The following is a 17,811-nucleotide window of genomic DNA, read 5'->3' on the forward strand; positions in this document are numbered from 1 at the left end:
ACAAGAATTGGAAATTATCAAAGAAACAGTGTAAATTTATTTGTTATTTATCAAACTGCATCATTTGAAAATTTATATTGTTATTGCTAATTCTTTTATTTATTTGCTGTCTCACAAAGCTTATCTACACTACGATGTTATTTCCCTCCATCTTAATTTTCATCCCCCTATTTTCCAGCTCTTGCCCTTTGTTCCTAACCACACATATAGTAGACTAAGAATAATTATCGCCAGCTATACGATTGCAGTATATTCAATTTCTCACACTCTTCGGTCTGACAAATTTATATGATTAACAATTGTGCCAGTCAGACCGAATAATAGCGTGAGGAATCAAAGAAAATGGAATTAAAGGCAATATATAGTCAAATTTCTCTTAACCATATAGAAAGTTGTGGCAATATCTAATTAACACACAGGTTTGAAATTTTTTCGAGATAGTGCATTGGCAATAATCAGATCAAGGTGTCATTTAACAAAGCATTTATTCTAACAAAAGGAAACTAATTACATACTAGACAAATAATGGGGAATAACTGTTTCTCCCAACACAGCTACTCTAGAAAGTACTTTATACAATTACAACATATGCATTTCAGCTTTCATGCAACCCTAACACACTAGTTAGCGTTATACAATCTAAGGACAAACTCTTGATTAACAATTACATACAGTTACACATATCTACAATTCAAGGACATCGATATGATGTGTTTACTCACAGTCCTTTTCTATGAATAAAGTTCCCTGGGAACATCTCATATCTTTGCCTGGGTCTGGATGACTCCTACTTAACATGGGCATTTCAGCACTCGCAGTTGTCCTGGCCCGAGTAGCAAACAATATCCTTCCTTCTTCATGCTTTCTTGCTCGGCTCGCAGATGCCTGTTTTACACTAGTAGGTAACTGGGGAGACTATGTTTTCATCTCCGATGTTTATCCATCAGATCTCGGTCAGTTGTGCTTGTAATCGCAGGAAGCACGGCTTGCTATACTGTGGGATACATCAGTAGACATACCTGGGAACTGCCCGGAGACATTAAGGATGACAGTTGACAAAGCTCCAATAATAAGCCAAGAGTGTACCCTCAGAAACAAGCGGTACGAGCTACTAAACTTCCAGCCCAGAACTCCTAGTCATCTCTCTTGTCTTCTTCCATTTTAGCCCCTTAAAAGTCCTCTTCATTCTTTGTTTCGGCTCTAAAGTGTCCGCGATCACCCTCCGGTGCAATGACATTGCTTGTGTTGTCTTTTGCTGAAAGTCTTTGTCATAGGTGCCTAAGTGTTCGCAAGTTGTTGCAAACTTATTTATTTTTTTTTTTGCTGACTCATTTTACTAAAAAGATATAATCCCTTTCTACCGGTTTTTACATATTATAGTTACACACGTGATATCGAATACATTTTATAAAGTGGTTAATTTATATTAAAAGAAAAAACAATACATTGTATTTTCTTTATCTTTTAACGTTACATGGTGATCAGCATTCATATTCAAGAATTTAGAATTCAGAATACACAGAACAGACACACCACTACGTCCAATTGTTGAAGGAATCGACAGCCTAAATTACCACTTAGCCAAAAAATTAGCGTCCACACTCAAGGAATTGCTAGGTCCCCTTCCTACATAAAAAATACACAACATTTCATAAACAAAATTAAAAACATTACACTCAACGACCAAGATTTATTAGTCAGCTTTGACATAACTTCCCTTTTTACCAATGTCCCGATCAATTACACTATCTTGCTCCTACAGAACATATTTTCAGATGACATCACAGCACTCTTTGCCCACATACTCTGTTCAGGATATTTCGTGTAGCAAAACAATTTTTACCTTCAAAAAGAGGGTACAGCCATGGGCTCACCACTTTCCCCCAATAGCTAACTTTTATATGGAAGACTTTGAGCAACGAGCTCTAGAGTCAGCATGCCTAAAGCCCAAAATCTGGCTCAGATACATCAACGATATTTTTGCCATTTGGCCCCATGGCTGCCAAGCACTAGATACATTCCTTAGTCACCTGAACAAACAACACAAACGCATCCAATTCACCATTGAAATTGAAAAAAAAACTCTCCTCAGTCTACCTCAACCCTACACACAGGCCAGTGCATACACTGGCCTGTGTGTGTGTGTGTGTGTGTGTGTAGGTTCTTATCACTACCCAACACAAAAACTAGGGGTCATAAGCACCCTTAAACACCAAGCTCAAACTATTTGTTCAAATGAACAAGCTCTAAATGAGAAATATGAGATCATCAGCCATACATTCATAAAAAATGGATACAGTAAATAAACTATTCACAAGACTCTCCACAGAGATATCAGTAAAAACAAAAAAGATTTCAAGAATGCTATTGCCATACCTTATGTCAGAAGCATTTCCGAAAAAATAGACAGAACACTACACAACTACAACATCGAAACCACCTTTAAACCCCCGACAAAATTAAGACACCTACTCGATTCTTCCACACCTAGCCCACCCAGGGGTTTACAAAGTACAATGCACATGTAACCTACCATACATAGGGAAAACAGGGCGAACCATCTCAATTAAGAAGGACGAACACAAACGACACATTAAATACCTCCATTTTGGAAAAACCGGCCTTTCTGACCACGCACTTCAAACATACCACAGAATTGATTGGAAAGGTACCAAGTCCCTACACCGCACCAAAACCTGGTTCGAGAGGAAATTTAAAGAAGCATGTGAAATGCTCAAACATAATCCAAATCTGAACAAAAATGATGGCCTAACCATTCCAAGAATGTGGGGGACCCATTTGCAACCTTTATAGCAATCAGAACAAGCCAAAGAAAAATCTCAATACAAGAAGACTTGGCGAAGTGGTTTTTTTTTTCTTTTTTTCCCTTAAACATTCAATAGCAACTTGAAATGTACAAGTCCAGAAGAAAATCGTAGTATAACAATCTGAACTGTACAAATCCAGAAGAATCTTAGTACAGGAGGACTTTAGCAGTGTTTATTGTAGTTTTTTATTTATTAATTATTTTTTTATCACTAGCGATCAGACTAAGAAAAAAGATTAATAAACAGCATAGATTTAATTTACCATTATAGAGTGCAAGAGCATGTAGCTTGGTTTCCTATACACATGTATCTTTCTGAAGATGACCTCAATACAGGGGTTGAATCGTCAAGTGTTATTTTATTAATAATGAGTAAAACAATCATTTCAACACATGTGTTTTGTGAATATGAAAGTATTTTCTTTATGTTCTGATTTGGCATCCTTGTAAAATCGAGTTCGATAAGTTAACTAAATTAGTGTGTGAAATGTGTTGTCAGGATGGCCAAGTAGTCTAAGGCACCAGACTCAAGGTTTAATGCCTTTCGTGTACAGCGAATGCAAATTCTGGTCCACAAATGTGGGCATGGGTTCGAATCCCACTCCTGACAGATATTTTGCCAGCCTGGTTGGCTGAGTGGTTAGCGTATCTGCTCTCCAGCCAAAAGGCTGCAGGTTCGAATCCCGCCGTAGACATGGATGTTTGTGAATGTCTGTGAAAATACTAGTGGTAATGATGGACAGTAGATGGTGTTGGTATATATGATGTGTTTGGTGGATGAGGGTGAGTAATGGAGAGGGAGTGTTGTAGAGTAGGTGCCCTCCCTCGATGAGTCTTGGACTCCCTGGAGGTGTCAAATAATAATAATAAAATTTTACAAAATGGATAATAATCCAATAACCAAAAAAATAATAATAATAATTAACCACTCTCCTCACAATCAACTCAGATAAGAAGAAACCCACAGGACTACTATACCATACATTAAAGGCATTTCTGAACGTGTGGCAAAAATTATGAGAAAATATCAACTCATTGCTATCTACAAATCCATCAACCAAATTCACAACTTGCTACCTTCTCCAAAAGACAAACTCTCACCATTGATGCTATCTGGCGTATACCAAATACCACGTTCTTGTGACTTGTCTTACTATGGACAAACAGGAAGATCTATAAATAAACGTATACCTGAACATCAAGACCATATTCACCTTATCAAACCTCACAAATCATCTTGCACAACATGGAATCGAAGATGCTAACTACGGGATCTAACGGCAAAATGCAAGTTACTACATAGATCCACATAATAAACATGAACATATAAATAAAGTGAGTGCTGAAGCCATACTCCAGAGACTTAATCTTAATCAAAATGACTGTTTCAATGTTCCAAAAGTTTGGGAAATTGTTATCCTCAATTGCATTCAATAATTTATCTGCTGTATTTAATGTAGTTTAAGTAATTTTAATTTCTGCCTGGTAGTTTTTAATCCATGAACACATTACTGTATAAGTAGAGGGATTCCAATTTAAGAATGCACAATACTGTTTTTGAATTCAATCACTACTGTTGTTCGTCAATTGTGCTAATGATGTCTTATGATACCCAAGATGAAATATTTATTACACAATAAAAAAGTTATCTACTGCGGCATACATTTTATTCTATAGTTTTGAGAAAGACTGGCTGATTCTTAAGGAAATAATTAAGAGCACAACAGAGAAAGGGAGAGAGAGACAGAGTATTAAGATCTATATGATTACTACCTAGGAAGCTGTTTATTACAAATGAGATACTATAGTAGAAGAAAGAAGGATATATATATATATATATAAGGAAATGAACACAGTCGACTAAGGAATAGGATTAATGCAGACTAAAATAAGCAAAATAATACATAAAGAAGCCAGCAGAGATCACAGGAAACACAAAACATTAGGTAATTGCTTCTGCTGGTTCTGTATATATCTGAGAATTAAATTATTACACTACCTACAGGCGCTTCGCAACCATATGCCTGGGGAAGGAGTGTTCTAGGTTCGATTCCCGTCGGTGACGTGAGGAGCTGAAGGATCTTCCTCAGCCAAGTTAGCCAGTCTTGGGCGTGGACAGCAGGGTTTTTTCCCGTTTATTCTGGAGTTTTTCATCCCGCAAAGCAGGCAAACTGGCCTTGAGAACTCAACACTACAGGCCATAGGATACACCGGGGCATAAGGCTGACCACCTTATCCTGTAAACAGAGTGAGGTCCGATGATCAATGGACCCTCGACACCGCAAGGTAAAAGAGGGTATAAGGAAGATGACATGATGATGACACTACCTACAGTACTAAAGTGGGTGGGCTAAGATGTGACAAATTCCCAGAATGTACATGTAAAAACTATATTTCTTGACAGGAAGACCAGTGGCTAATATCATTCTTGAAGTTAATATTTCCTTGAGTAACTTTAGCAGTGTACTAAGTTAGACAATGCTGACTTTGTTCAAAACATTTGTAGAACTCATCTTCTGAATTGCTTTTTATTACTGTCAAATGACAATGAATGTCAGAAAATCTGCATGCTTCAAAGACATTCTTCAGTTTGGGGAACAACCAAGTCACAATGGACTAAGCCCTGGTGAATATGTAGACTTAAATACATTAGTTGCATCTCAATATCAAATTCACTCTTGAACTGGAAGATCACAAAAAATTAACACTCCTTGATATTCTTAATGAAATAAATGAAGAAAAAAAAATTGTTCTTTTCAGTACAAGAAAACCTCCCACAACTGGAAAATCTTTACACGCTGCTTCACACCAGCTCCTTTACTTAAAAATGATTTTAAGAATGCAATCATGCTACCTTACATCAAGAATGTTATAAAGTAGCTCCACGAGTACAACATTCAAGTGTTTTTTTTTATTCTCCATATTCTTACACCCACCAAAATTTCCACATCAATACATTAAAAAAAAAAGAAAGAAAAAAAAAAGACAGACATTTATGAAATAACGAACTGTGCTACCTGAGGCATAACCACCCACTCAATGGTTATGAACCCAAGATGATCAACAAAATTCTTAATAAACCACCAATACACTTAATATAATACAACTCCTGTATTTAAACAAAATTTTAAGAATGCAATCATGCTATTACATCAAGAATGTTATGGACAAAGTGGCTAAGTTGCTCTGTGAGTACAACATTAAAGTGGCTTTTTTTTACCATTGCATAAAATCTCCAGATTCTTACATCCACCAAAACCTTCACATCATCCCTTAAAAAAAACCAGATGATTATAAGGTTCACTGCTCTTGTGGCATTTACTATGTAGATCAGGGAACATTTGCATGTCTGAACATGTAAGAGATGTTGAAAAAAGAAGACAGCATAAATCAAGTTTGGCATCCTAAACAACTACCACAAGCCATCATGTATCAGGTAACCAAATAAGTTCATGTGGTTCTTGGTAGAGTTCACTGCAATGACTTGTTTTATTTTGAAGTAGTTCATCATCATCAAATTCCTGCCATGTACCGTCAAGGGGTGTACACGATATGACATTACTACATGAAAAAATTACATCATTACTAACTTCCTATCTACAATTTTCCTCCAAATCAGTCTGTTACTTGTCAAGACTCCAACATTATCAGATCTTATATTTCTATCGTCTAAGGCACTTTGCACTGTATCAATCCACCTATATCTTGGTCTTCCTCTGGGTCATTTCCTGCCAACCTGGCAGAGAACACTTGTTTTGCTAATCTTTCCTCTCCCATTCTATTTAAGTGACCATACCACCTGAGATTAGCTCTGCTAACGCATTCCTGGATGCTGACAATGTCAAGTTCTTTCCTAATATCCTCATTTTTAATATGATATTGCCATTGATGCTATCTGTTCACGCCTCTAATCTTTCTCAGGACTCTCATATATGCGGTATCTAGTCTTTGGTCAAGTGTTTTACTTCTGACCCAACTCTCAGATCCATAAGCTAAAACTGGTTTGAACACTGTCTTGTATACAGCTAATTTAGTGTTCCGACTAATTTCTTTCTTATTCCATATGAATTTATTCAATTGACTTCCCATCATACCAGCTTTGCTGATTCTGTTGTCTATTTCTATATTTAATTTACCATCTTCAGTAAAAATCATGCCTAAGTAGCTGAAATGTTTTACTTGTTCCACAGGTTCTCCATTCACAACACAGTTGACATTTTCAATGATTCTGCCTATTTTCATTGTCTTTGTCTTTTTATTGCTGACCTTCATACCATATCTATTACAACAGCTATTCAATTTAGTCAGAGAATCTTGCAGACTTGTAGCGGATTTATTTAGAAGTATAACATCATTCGCATAAAGCAAAGAGCTGACATTAACATCTCCAATTTTGATATCATGTTTAATACCACATTCCTTCATAATGTGATCCATATAGATAATGAATAACAGAGGGGATAATGTACATCCTTGTCTCACACCAGATTTAACATTAAACCATCTTCCTGTACTTCCTTCAATTCTAACTGCTGACTTACAACTCAAATAAAGACTAAGTATTGCTTGATATAATGCCCCATTGACACCATATAACTGCAGCGTATTGAATAGCTTCTCTCTTGGCACCTTGTCATATGCCTTTTCCAAATCGACAAAACTTAAATACAGATCTTTGTTGTATTCCCATGCTTTCTCGACTATTTGTCGTAAAGTGAAGATCTGATCCTGACAGCCTCTATTTGGCCTGAATCCAGCTTGTTCTTCACCAAGCTTTTCTTCCACAATTCTTCTCAACCGTTTCTCAAGTATACTTGCATAGATCTTGCCAGGAACACTCAGTAGGGAAATACCTCTGTAATTCTCACATTCAGTTTTATTTCCCTTTTTATATATGGGTACTATGAGAGCTCTACTCCAATCATCGGGAATTCGTCCCTCTGTCCAGGCTTTCTGAACTATGCAGTGCAGCCACTGTAAGACTTTTATACCACCATACTTAAGCATTTCTGGTCGAATATCATCTACTCCTGCTGCCTTTCCACATTTCAAGCCTTTGATGGCTTTTTCTACTTCAAGTATGGATATGTATTCCTGACTGCATGCCTGATCAGTGTTTTTTTACCACTGTGCTGCCATCACTGCTTTTTTCATTTAGCAGTTTTTCAAAGTAATTACTCCATACTTCAAGGATATCTTTCTCCCGTTTTCATGTCACCTTTATCATCTCTAATTCCTTTTACAGCATTCTTTCCTCCATTCCTAAGCTTCTTCTTGCCAAAGTCCTCCCATGACTTTTGTTTAGGTAGTTTTATACACTGTTTAGCTTTCTTACATTTGTTTCTGTATTCTGTAAGAGTAAAAGCTGACTTATTTGCCAGGAACTTTTGATATGCTTTCTTCTTTTCCTTCACTGCCTCTTTAACTTCCGGTGTCCACCAGGGAGTTCTGATTTTTTTATCCTTGCACAGAACCTCACCACATGCCTCTCTGGCAGAATCAATCAATGTTTTCTTCAGAGTTTGCCACTGAATCTCCAATGTTTGATTCCTGTTCTCAAACTCTTTCATTTTTTCTTCAATAATCTTTGTGTATTTTAGTCTACAGTTAAAATCTGAGAGCTGCTCAACTTTTATTCACTTTAAAACTTTCTTACATGTTATTCTTTTCAATATGAAATTCAATTTTATCCTGCTCAAGACTAAATAGTGATCACTTCCAATTTCAAATCCTCTGTTCAATAACAATAACATAGTCAATGAGACTTTTCTTATTCCTTGCCTCTTCTCTCCATGTGAATTTGTGCACATTTTTATGTTGGAACATGGTGTTAGTAATTACCAGTCCATGTCCTGAGCAGAAATCCAACAGATATTTGACATTATTATTAGCTTTGCTCTTTTCTCCAAATTTTCCCAAAATATTTTTGTATGTCTCACAATCATTTCCTACTCTGCTATTTAGATCCCCAACAAGGACCAACTTTTCCTTTTTCATTGTGTCAGTTGCTTTTTCTAAAGCCTCAAAAAATTCCTCCACTTCTACCTTAGTAGAATTCTGTGGGACCATAGGCACAAATAAGTCTCATTGTCCAGTTCCCCATTCTCATATTCGCCCACATTACTCTACTTGAGACTGACTGCCATTCAAGAAGATTAGCCTCGTATTTTGTGTTGAATACTATGGCTACTCCTTCTTTTCCTTGATTGTCATTGCCTGAATATAACATTTTGTATTTATTGCTCAGAAAGATCTCACCAGTTTTGGTCTTTTTTGTTTCAGTCACCCCTATTATGTCGATCTGGTACTTATCTAATTCCTCAGCTAGCTCCATTTCTTTGCCATTCAGGCTTCTTACGTTGATAGTACCGATCTTTAACTCTGGTGATGTTGAGTTGGGGTTTGTTTTCAGATTTGTTCCAGTAGCTGACTTTTCGCTGTTCGCCCTGGTTCCCTGGCAAAAACAACGGGGGACCTTGTTTAACCGGGCGACGCCCCAGCCGGCATGAAATTTTGTCATGTTGTACCATCATTTTTTATTTTGGTTTAACCAATAAGAATACAATTTGGTCGGCTAAATCCCAAATTGCCAGCCCATCCTCGTTCGTTCAGTATCAAAGTAGATACCCAACAGGGTGCACCACGAGAAGGTGAGGATTGGACATTAGGTCAGAAGCCCTGGTCGGTTCTCCGCATTCCTTTAAAGGCTATGTGGAGGTCTCCTCTCAGTTATACAGCTTTGACCCTTAAGCACCCCTTTTTGAAGTCGTTTGTAGGGCATAATTTTTTTTATGTGCATCATAAAGAACAAATACACGTCAGTCAATCAGTATGCTCTAACTTGGTTTTTACTCTTTTTCTGTGAATTTGAACCTCTTTTAAAATGTAAGTTGAACTTGGTGTAATTCGGGCTTGTTTGCTTTATGAATTTAAACTAGTTTAAAGGCTTCAGAAGCATCCCATAAGCTCACTGCTACCTCTTCACTGGACGAAGAAATGCAAGTGTATGAGGACAAGGTATTAGAGCTGTTGCACAAATTGAATAAGAATTCAGCAACAGGGACTGAAGGATAGCAGCAAGTGTGCTAAAACAGTGTTCAGCTGAACTGGCTATTCCTTTGACCAGTAGGTTTAATATGAGTCTCAGAACAGGGAATATTCCGTAGGAATGTATGGTAATTCGACCAATTAATATCTCAAGAGTGGTAGTGAAGGTTTTGGAAATATTGGTTAGGGTTCACATTCAGAAATGGGTTGACAGTGAATCTCTAATTTGCAATGAACAACATGGGTTTACTAAGGGAAGATCATGTTTTAGCAACTTGCTCACATTCTATAACAATGTTACCATTGAACTAGACAAGGGGAATGGATACGCCATGATACTTTTGAATTTTGCTAAGACTTTTGACAGAATACACCATGATAGACTCTTGCATAAATTGGAGAAAATGGGTTTGGATTGTAGAATATTAGCATGGATAAGAGGATGGCTGACTGACAGATATAAAAAAAGTGATATATGGGGGATGCGAGTCTGCAAGATTTAGGTAACAAGCGGTGTACCACAAGGATAGGTACTTGCTTTACTGTTATTCAATCCGTACATTAATGACACTGGAAAAGATTTGATGACATGTGACATACAGCTTTTGTCGATGATGTAAAGAATAAGTAGGGTAATCAGGAATGCTGCTGATATGCAGTACCTGCAGAATGATTTCAATAGGCTGGAATTGTGGGCATAGGAAAATGGATGTTAGTTCATTGTCAATAAATGCAAAGTCATGCACTTTGGCATGACTATTATATCTAATTTTGTATTATATTGGTGGGATTATGTTAGAAGAAACTGATCTGGCTAGGGATCTTGAAGTGTTAGTAGATAACAAGTTGAAGTTCAGGGGCCACGTAGCAAAGATTACAATTGCAGTCACATGCCTATATGGAAATCAGTGATTTCTGTGAAGAAGTCAGGAACACCATGACTGGTCAAACAAGTCAGAAACCTTGTTCTGTGCTGACAATAGGCAGAGAGTTTACCATAACCCCCCATGAAGGTTCAGCTAGCCTTGTAAACCCAACACGAGGTTCTAGAGGTGGTTTCATGACATGGAGCATGTTCTGTTGGTATGGAATGATCTCCTGATATTGTTGGAAGGTCAAATGTCCTCCAAGGAATATCCGAACATTTGCCTATCAAGTCCATCCTGCAAGAATTGTTTGGCAGTGGTTCGGTGAGCATGATAGCAACTTCCACCATCTTCCCTGGCCACCACAAATCCCAGATCTGAACCCCATTGAGAATGTATAGGACATGTTAGAAAAACAGATCTGGAAGTAAAAGTCTTCATCTGTGAAATCTGAAGTGAAAGGACTGTCTGGTGAATGCCTTGTATGTTGTAGATATACATGCAGTTTGGGCTAAAGGAGATCTAACGTGGTATTAAATATAATTTAATAATTCAGCAGCCAGTATGTGTATAATGGAGTAAGTATGAATAGTGAAATTATTGCATCTCAATATGAAGTTGAAATTCTTTGGCAAGTTGCTGGTTGAAGAAATTAAAAGAGCAATCAATTTTTCACCTAAATTTGAAAACTAGAAACAGATGAGATATTAACTCAAATATTAAAAAATTTGGAAGATGTAAATGGAAGTATAAATGTTTTTTTTACGAAATTTGGGTGGTTAACAGTACCTGGGAAAGAGAATATAACAGATGGCAAAATTCAAATCAAATTGTAAGCTTATTCAATTGAGCTTCACAGATTTTGCTATACAGTGAAACACTGGATCATATCAAAAACCAAGTGTTATTTAGATGAGGACCAGCTTGAATTTCTACATGGGAAGAGAAGTGGAAAAGCAATATATAATTAACTTTGCTTTTGTTTGGCAAGAAAAATTCTACAAGCAAATAGAGGGAACAGCCATTTACTCTCCTCTTTCTATCCTTGGCTAACTTTTTTTTATGGAGACATTTGAAAAGATTGTCCTAAATCCCATCCCCTTAAACCCACAATTTGGCTATGCTATGTGAACAATGTGTTTGCAATTTGGCCACATGGCCTGGACAACTTACACACTTTCTTATCTCATTTGTATAGACAACATCCAAGGATCCAATTCACAACAGAAATAGAAGTAACAGCAGTCTGTCCTTAATAGACACCCCAGTTACATGACAACCAAAGGGATCTCTGACCTTCAACCATCCACAGAAAACCCCTACACACATTTTATTTGAGCTATGCTAGAAAGAGTGTTTTTAATTAAGTATAATGAGGCTTTTTGTCTCAAATTGTGCTGCATTTCTTCAGTTCGATACAAGTGTCCTTCAGTGGTGTTATTGTTGAAACTTTTGTTGTTTATATTGTGTTTTCGCTATTTGTTTGTTATACTACTTCAGCATCTGAAGATAGTGTCCATAAAGAAATGTATGTCGGCGGCACAGAAGTCTTCTGTACAAAAGTCTGGCTCTGCCTTGAATTTTTCACAGTGGATGCATTGCAAAAACTGCTATATGTATGCACCGAAAAATGTGAAAGATCTGTGGACTGTTTGGGTAAACGAGAAGAATTAAAGCATTAATGTATGTGAAAAGTGTCTGGATAGATTAGAGCGATTAGGAATGGAAGCAAATGTCGGGACCGTAGTATAAGAGCTTTGGCAGGAGTTAGTGAAAATGAATATCGAAATGAAACATCTGGAAGAGGATGTAAAACAGCTAAAGGAGGGATTGACCAACAATAAGGAGAAGAAGGATGTTAATCGTATGAAGAATCAAAGGATAGTCGTATACCAGTATATGGGGACTTGTTCATTAGTGATGTGACTACTAATAAAGTGCACAAAACATGCTTTCCTGGTGGAACAATGAAGCAAATAACTGATGCGTTGCAGAAAAGGAAATACCGGGTGTCAAAATTAGTGGTAGTTGTGGGCACAAATGACTTAGTTAGGGAGAAGAATAATGTTGATAGAAACTTGAGGAAGTTGTTGCAGCAGGTAAAGATGAATAGTGTTATTGGGAAAGTTGTAGGCATGTTGCCAAGATATGATAACAGTGAATTGAGAAAAGGAGCAGAGAAAATGAATAGTAAGATGGCCGAGTTGTGTGAGGCAAAGGGAGTTCAATTTGTAAATTTGTGGAGTGAATTCAAAGGGAAGTTCAGATGGTATAAATCTGATGGAGTACATTTGAATGGATTTGGTGTTGGATATTTAAAAAGGTTATTGTTTTCTGAGGAGACGCAGAGTCAAGAAGTTAATGTAGTAAATGACCAGAGTCTACCTGTGACCAAGGATAGCACAAATCAACAGATTGTACAGCAAGAGGAAGATGGATATGAGGTTGAAATTGTTGCAGCAGCACAAGGTGATGGAATGCATAATGGTGAAGATGAGATAGGTAGGAATGGAAATCACAGTCAGGATCAGGGAAATGGGAGTCAAACCGAAGACAGAGGTGTAGTATAACAGCTAGAATAGAAAATGTCGGTGCTGGTAGAATGGCCTGAAACACATAGCAATTGTTATGTTTATACACAAATGTAAGGAGTATTCAAAACAAAAGGGCTGAGTTTGTTGCATTAATTGAGATGGTATGCCCAAAAGTAATTGGAATAAGTGAAACTTGGTTGTCTGAGGAAGTGATATCAGGAATAGAATTAGAAGAGTATATAATTTCTGGAAGGATAGAGATGTGAAAAGAGGACGGGGAGTGCTGTTGGTGATTGCAGAGGAATTGTGTCTACAAAGTGAGGAAGGTGCATGCATGGATTTTGAGTCTGTGTGATGCGAAGTGGAAATAAACAGGTTAGTATATCTGAAAGGATGCTGTTATAGGCCAGGGAATGCAGAGAATACTGATTGTGAAATGTATAGGCAAATTAGTTGGGAACGTAAAAAGGTGATCCTGATGGGATACTTTAATTACAGGAATATAGACTGAAGGAGGAAATAGTGTATGGGAACAAGGAGAGTGAGTTTGTGGAATTTCTGAAAGACAAGTATCTTAAGCAGCATGTGATCGAAGCAACTAGAGGCTTTAATGTCTTGGATTTGGTGATAACTTCACAAGATGTAGTTGTTAATGAAGTGTTGACACTACCACCAGTTGGTGAGAGCGATCATGAGGTACTTGCTTGGGAGGTGATGAAACAAGAAAAGGTCACTGCCAAAAATGGATACATGTGGAAGTATAAAGCATGTGATTATAGGACGCTCTGTAGTCAGTCAGCATCAGTACATTGGGTAGATGAACTGAGCAGAAAAGATGTTGACAATGCATGGAAACTCACAAGGCAATGTATGACTGCATACCGAGGGTTAAGCAAGTGAATGGGATAGGAGTGAAGTGGATGACCAATGAAATAAAGCAAGCTGTGCTGGAGAAGAAAATGTTATGGAGGAGGTACAAGACAGTCAGTGGTAGGTGGTGATTAGATCCATGAAGAGTATAGGGTACAGGCTAGAAAGGTGACGAGCATGGTAAAGAAGGAAAAGGTGCAGTATGAGAGGAGATTGGCTGGTCAGGCCAAGGTTAACTTAAAGGAATTTTTCCACTACATGGCAAGCAAGAGGAAGAATAACATCGGTGGACAGTCACAGCAGCAAACTAACAGCTGCTAAGGATATAGTGGAATATTCAAAGGGCATTTTATCAGTGTATATAATACTGGTAAAAATGATCCGGTACAATATATAGAAGAGAGGCAAGTATTAGGAGAATTGGAAGTGAAAGAAGCAGAGGCATATCAGATGTTGGTTGGGTTAGATGAATAAGGCTGTGGGAATGGATGACATATCACCACATATTCTTAAGGAATGTGTACCACTGTTAGTTATGCCCTTGACCTGGTTATTTAATGAAAGTCTTGCAGTGGGTAGGGTTCTTAAGGAGTGGAAAGAAAGCAAAATAGTACCACTCCACAAGCATGGTTCTAAGACAGAAGTCTCCAACTATAGGCTAGTCTGTATAACTGTAGTTGTGGTCAAGGTGTTGGACAAACTGATAAGGAATAGAATACAGGATTGGGTTGATGAATATAGCATTCTTTATGATGGTCAGCATGGATTTGTAAAAGGTCGGTCATGTTTTAGTAATTTACTTGCACTCTATGATAAGGTAACAAGTGTGTTGGATAAGGGTGGATCACATACAGTGATGTTCTTGGACTTTGCAAAAGCATTTGATAGATTACCAAATGATAAGTCGGTGTACAAGCTGCAGAAGGTGGGAATAGATAAAATATTGGTTAGATGGATCAGAGATTGGCTCTCTGAACAATACCAACAGGTTGTGTATGATGGAGCAGTGTCTCAAAAAAGAAGGGTTACTAGTGGCATGCCTCAGGGTTCTGTTCTTGGGCCCCTGTTGTTTAACTTGTTTGTAAATGATATATCCTGTGGACTGACTCGGGATCTTCAATTATTTGCTGATGATGCAAAGTTGGGAAAATTATAAGTAGCACTGCTGATGTTGAATCCCTTCAGGAAGATTTGAATAGGCTTTTTGCTTGTTCAAAAGAGTGGGGTTAGTTTTAATATCAATAAGTGCAAGGTGTTGCGTTTTGGAATGCAGAAATATAAGGCTGTGTACTATATTGATGGTGCTGTACTGCAGGAAGTGGATGAGATTAGAGATTTGGGAGTGATAGTTGACAGTAGACTAAGTTCAAAGGACATACTGCTAAGATTGCACATAGTAGTGCTGCTATGACAAGAAGTACTCTAACATGCAAGGATATGGAAGTGGTTGTGCCACTGTATAAGGCACTGGTCAGACCACACTGGACTATTGTGCTCAGATCTGGTCACCTGGATTTCAATGTGATGTGGAAACATTGGAGAGGGTCCAGAGATGAGTGACTATGAAAATGTCAAGACTTTGGAATGCTGGCTATGGAGAGAGGTTAAAGAAATTCGGATTGCAGAATTTGGTGGATAGAAGGAGGAGGAGAGGTGATATGATGGAGACATTTAAGTTGGTGAGAAGATTTTATCAGGTTAATCTAGAAGGGATTATAAAAAGATTAGAAGGTGAGGGGAAGAGCCAGAGGTCATTCCTGGAAGTTGTGTAAAAGTGTGGTAAAGAAGGGTGTGAAGAGTAGATTTTTTTTCATGGAGGATCATCAGTGAATGGAATGCATTACCAGAATGCGTTAATGCAAGGAGTGTTAAGGATTTTAAGATTCTATATGATAAATATGTTGTCAGTTGAATGAACCTGCAACGATGAGTCTGTCAACTTCATGAGAGGGTGTGGTGTAATAATAATAACATGGTAAATACATTCATCAACAGTCACATTACCCACCCCCCCAACTCCAAACAATATGGAACTATAAAAAACCTTAGTTCACCAGGCAAAATTCATTTGCTCAAATAGCACTGCACTCATCCACATAAAAAACACTTTTTTTGGCCAATGGCTACACCTCCCACCAGATAAAAAGAATTCCAACACCACGTACCTCTCCCCTCTTCCTCTCCAAATATAGATTACAGCAAATCTATCACCAATCTTATATTCATGGCTTCTCAGAAAAGATGGCTAAGATCTTAAAAAAAGCACAATCTTGTGATCACTTATAAACTGCACAGAAAGCTAGCAACCCTTACTGCTCCCCCAAAGATAAACTGCAACCACTGGATTTACTTGGAGTGTACCAGGTACCCTGCAGCTGCAATCATTCAATACTATGGCCAAACAGGACAGCGAACATCTGTATATCAGAACACCAAGACTACATCCACTCAGGATTAGTAGACCTTCATTCTAGTACTTCTTAGTGGAATGAAGGTCTTTTTATCCTCAATAACACCCAAAATACCCAACCAGTATCCAGGACATGGTTCTCCAAACAAGGATACAAACAAAGCAATTCAAGAAAAAAAAATATATATTCAGCATATCTCTTTAAACACAAAAAAAAAAAAAAAAACCTGACCCACATGTGAAAGGTTGCAAGGCCTATAATAGCATATCAGTGCCATGTATGGTCAAAAAGAGAGAAGGGATCCATGGACCTTTTTTTCTTTCTTTTAGAAGGGCTGAAGGTTGCAGTCTTTGTTGGGGAAGACGTTTGAGCCTGTTCCTAGATGGAATAAAAGAGGAGGCAGAGAAATACTTTGGCAAGTTTTGAAGTGCATTGTAAATGGGTATTGGTTAGCCTAGTTCATTTTTATGATTTTGGAGGAAAGTGGAAGAATGATAGCAGCTGATTCAGCAGACTGTCTGTGGAAGTATCTGTAGAAAAGGCAGAAAATGAACATCTCTGGAAGAATGACTGAAGTGAATCAGTGAGAGAGGACCATTAATTAACTGGATTCCCATCTTTTGGATAGCACTGAGCAATTTCATAGAGGATTTTGGTGTGCCACCCCATATTTGTGAAATACAGGGTCAATCCATAGAGGGAAACCTGACAGTATTTGGATATCAGATTATTACTGGAGGTTAAGGGAACAGAACATTTAAGAGAACATTTTTAACTATTAACAAAATTTGGTATTTAAGAATGAATGATCTCACTTCAATAATATGACTATGGAACTTATGATTTGAAGATCATTTTCTTAATTCTTTTGTTATCTAAGTGTTCAATATAGGACATATTATTGTATTAGTCTCTTTACAGTAATCAATCAAGTTGCACCCTTTCACAATATTTCTAAATAATGTGATCAATGTAAATTATTCAAATCCACTCTTCAGGGAAGATGCTTATTATACCAATGTAGCATAAAGTTGCCTGACCTGTCATATGTGTTGTGGTTATATTAGAATTTTCTAAATACAGCATCTATACTAGCCTTATGTTTGTGTTTTTAAAAACTGCTTCTCTTGACTGCTTTCAACAGTCTGTTTATTGTGGTTTATTTTATTTTTCTTATGCTAATTTAGTAATAGAGCTTAATATCATAAATTAGTATTTTGTTTTCTTATGTGAGAATTTAGCATTTTTAAGTGTGG

General features: G+C 37.4%; 1 protein-coding gene and 1 non-coding gene across 2 annotated transcripts in view; one reads left to right on the forward strand and one right to left on the reverse strand.

Annotated features, from left to right (window-relative positions):
* LOC150094506 (protein MIS12 homolog) overlaps nt 1-17,811 on the reverse strand; it is a 175,945-nt gene that overhangs the window by 3,347 nt on the left and 154,787 nt on the right. The gene's annotated exons all lie outside the window — the stretch shown is intronic.
* On the forward strand, nt 3,322-3,437 carry TRNAL-CAA (transfer RNA leucine (anticodon CAA)). Its single transcript has 2 exons — nt 3,322-3,359; nt 3,392-3,437. It is a non-coding gene; the product is annotated as a tRNA-Leu (tRNA).

The sequence above is a fragment of the Typopeltis vanoorti genome, chromosome 22, assembly GCF_054136105.1.
Source record: "Typopeltis vanoorti isolate ZY-2024b chromosome 22, IOZ_Tvanoo_1.0, whole genome shotgun sequence".
Classification (NCBI taxonomy): domain Eukaryota; kingdom Metazoa; phylum Arthropoda; class Arachnida; order Uropygi; family Thelyphonidae; genus Typopeltis; species Typopeltis vanoorti.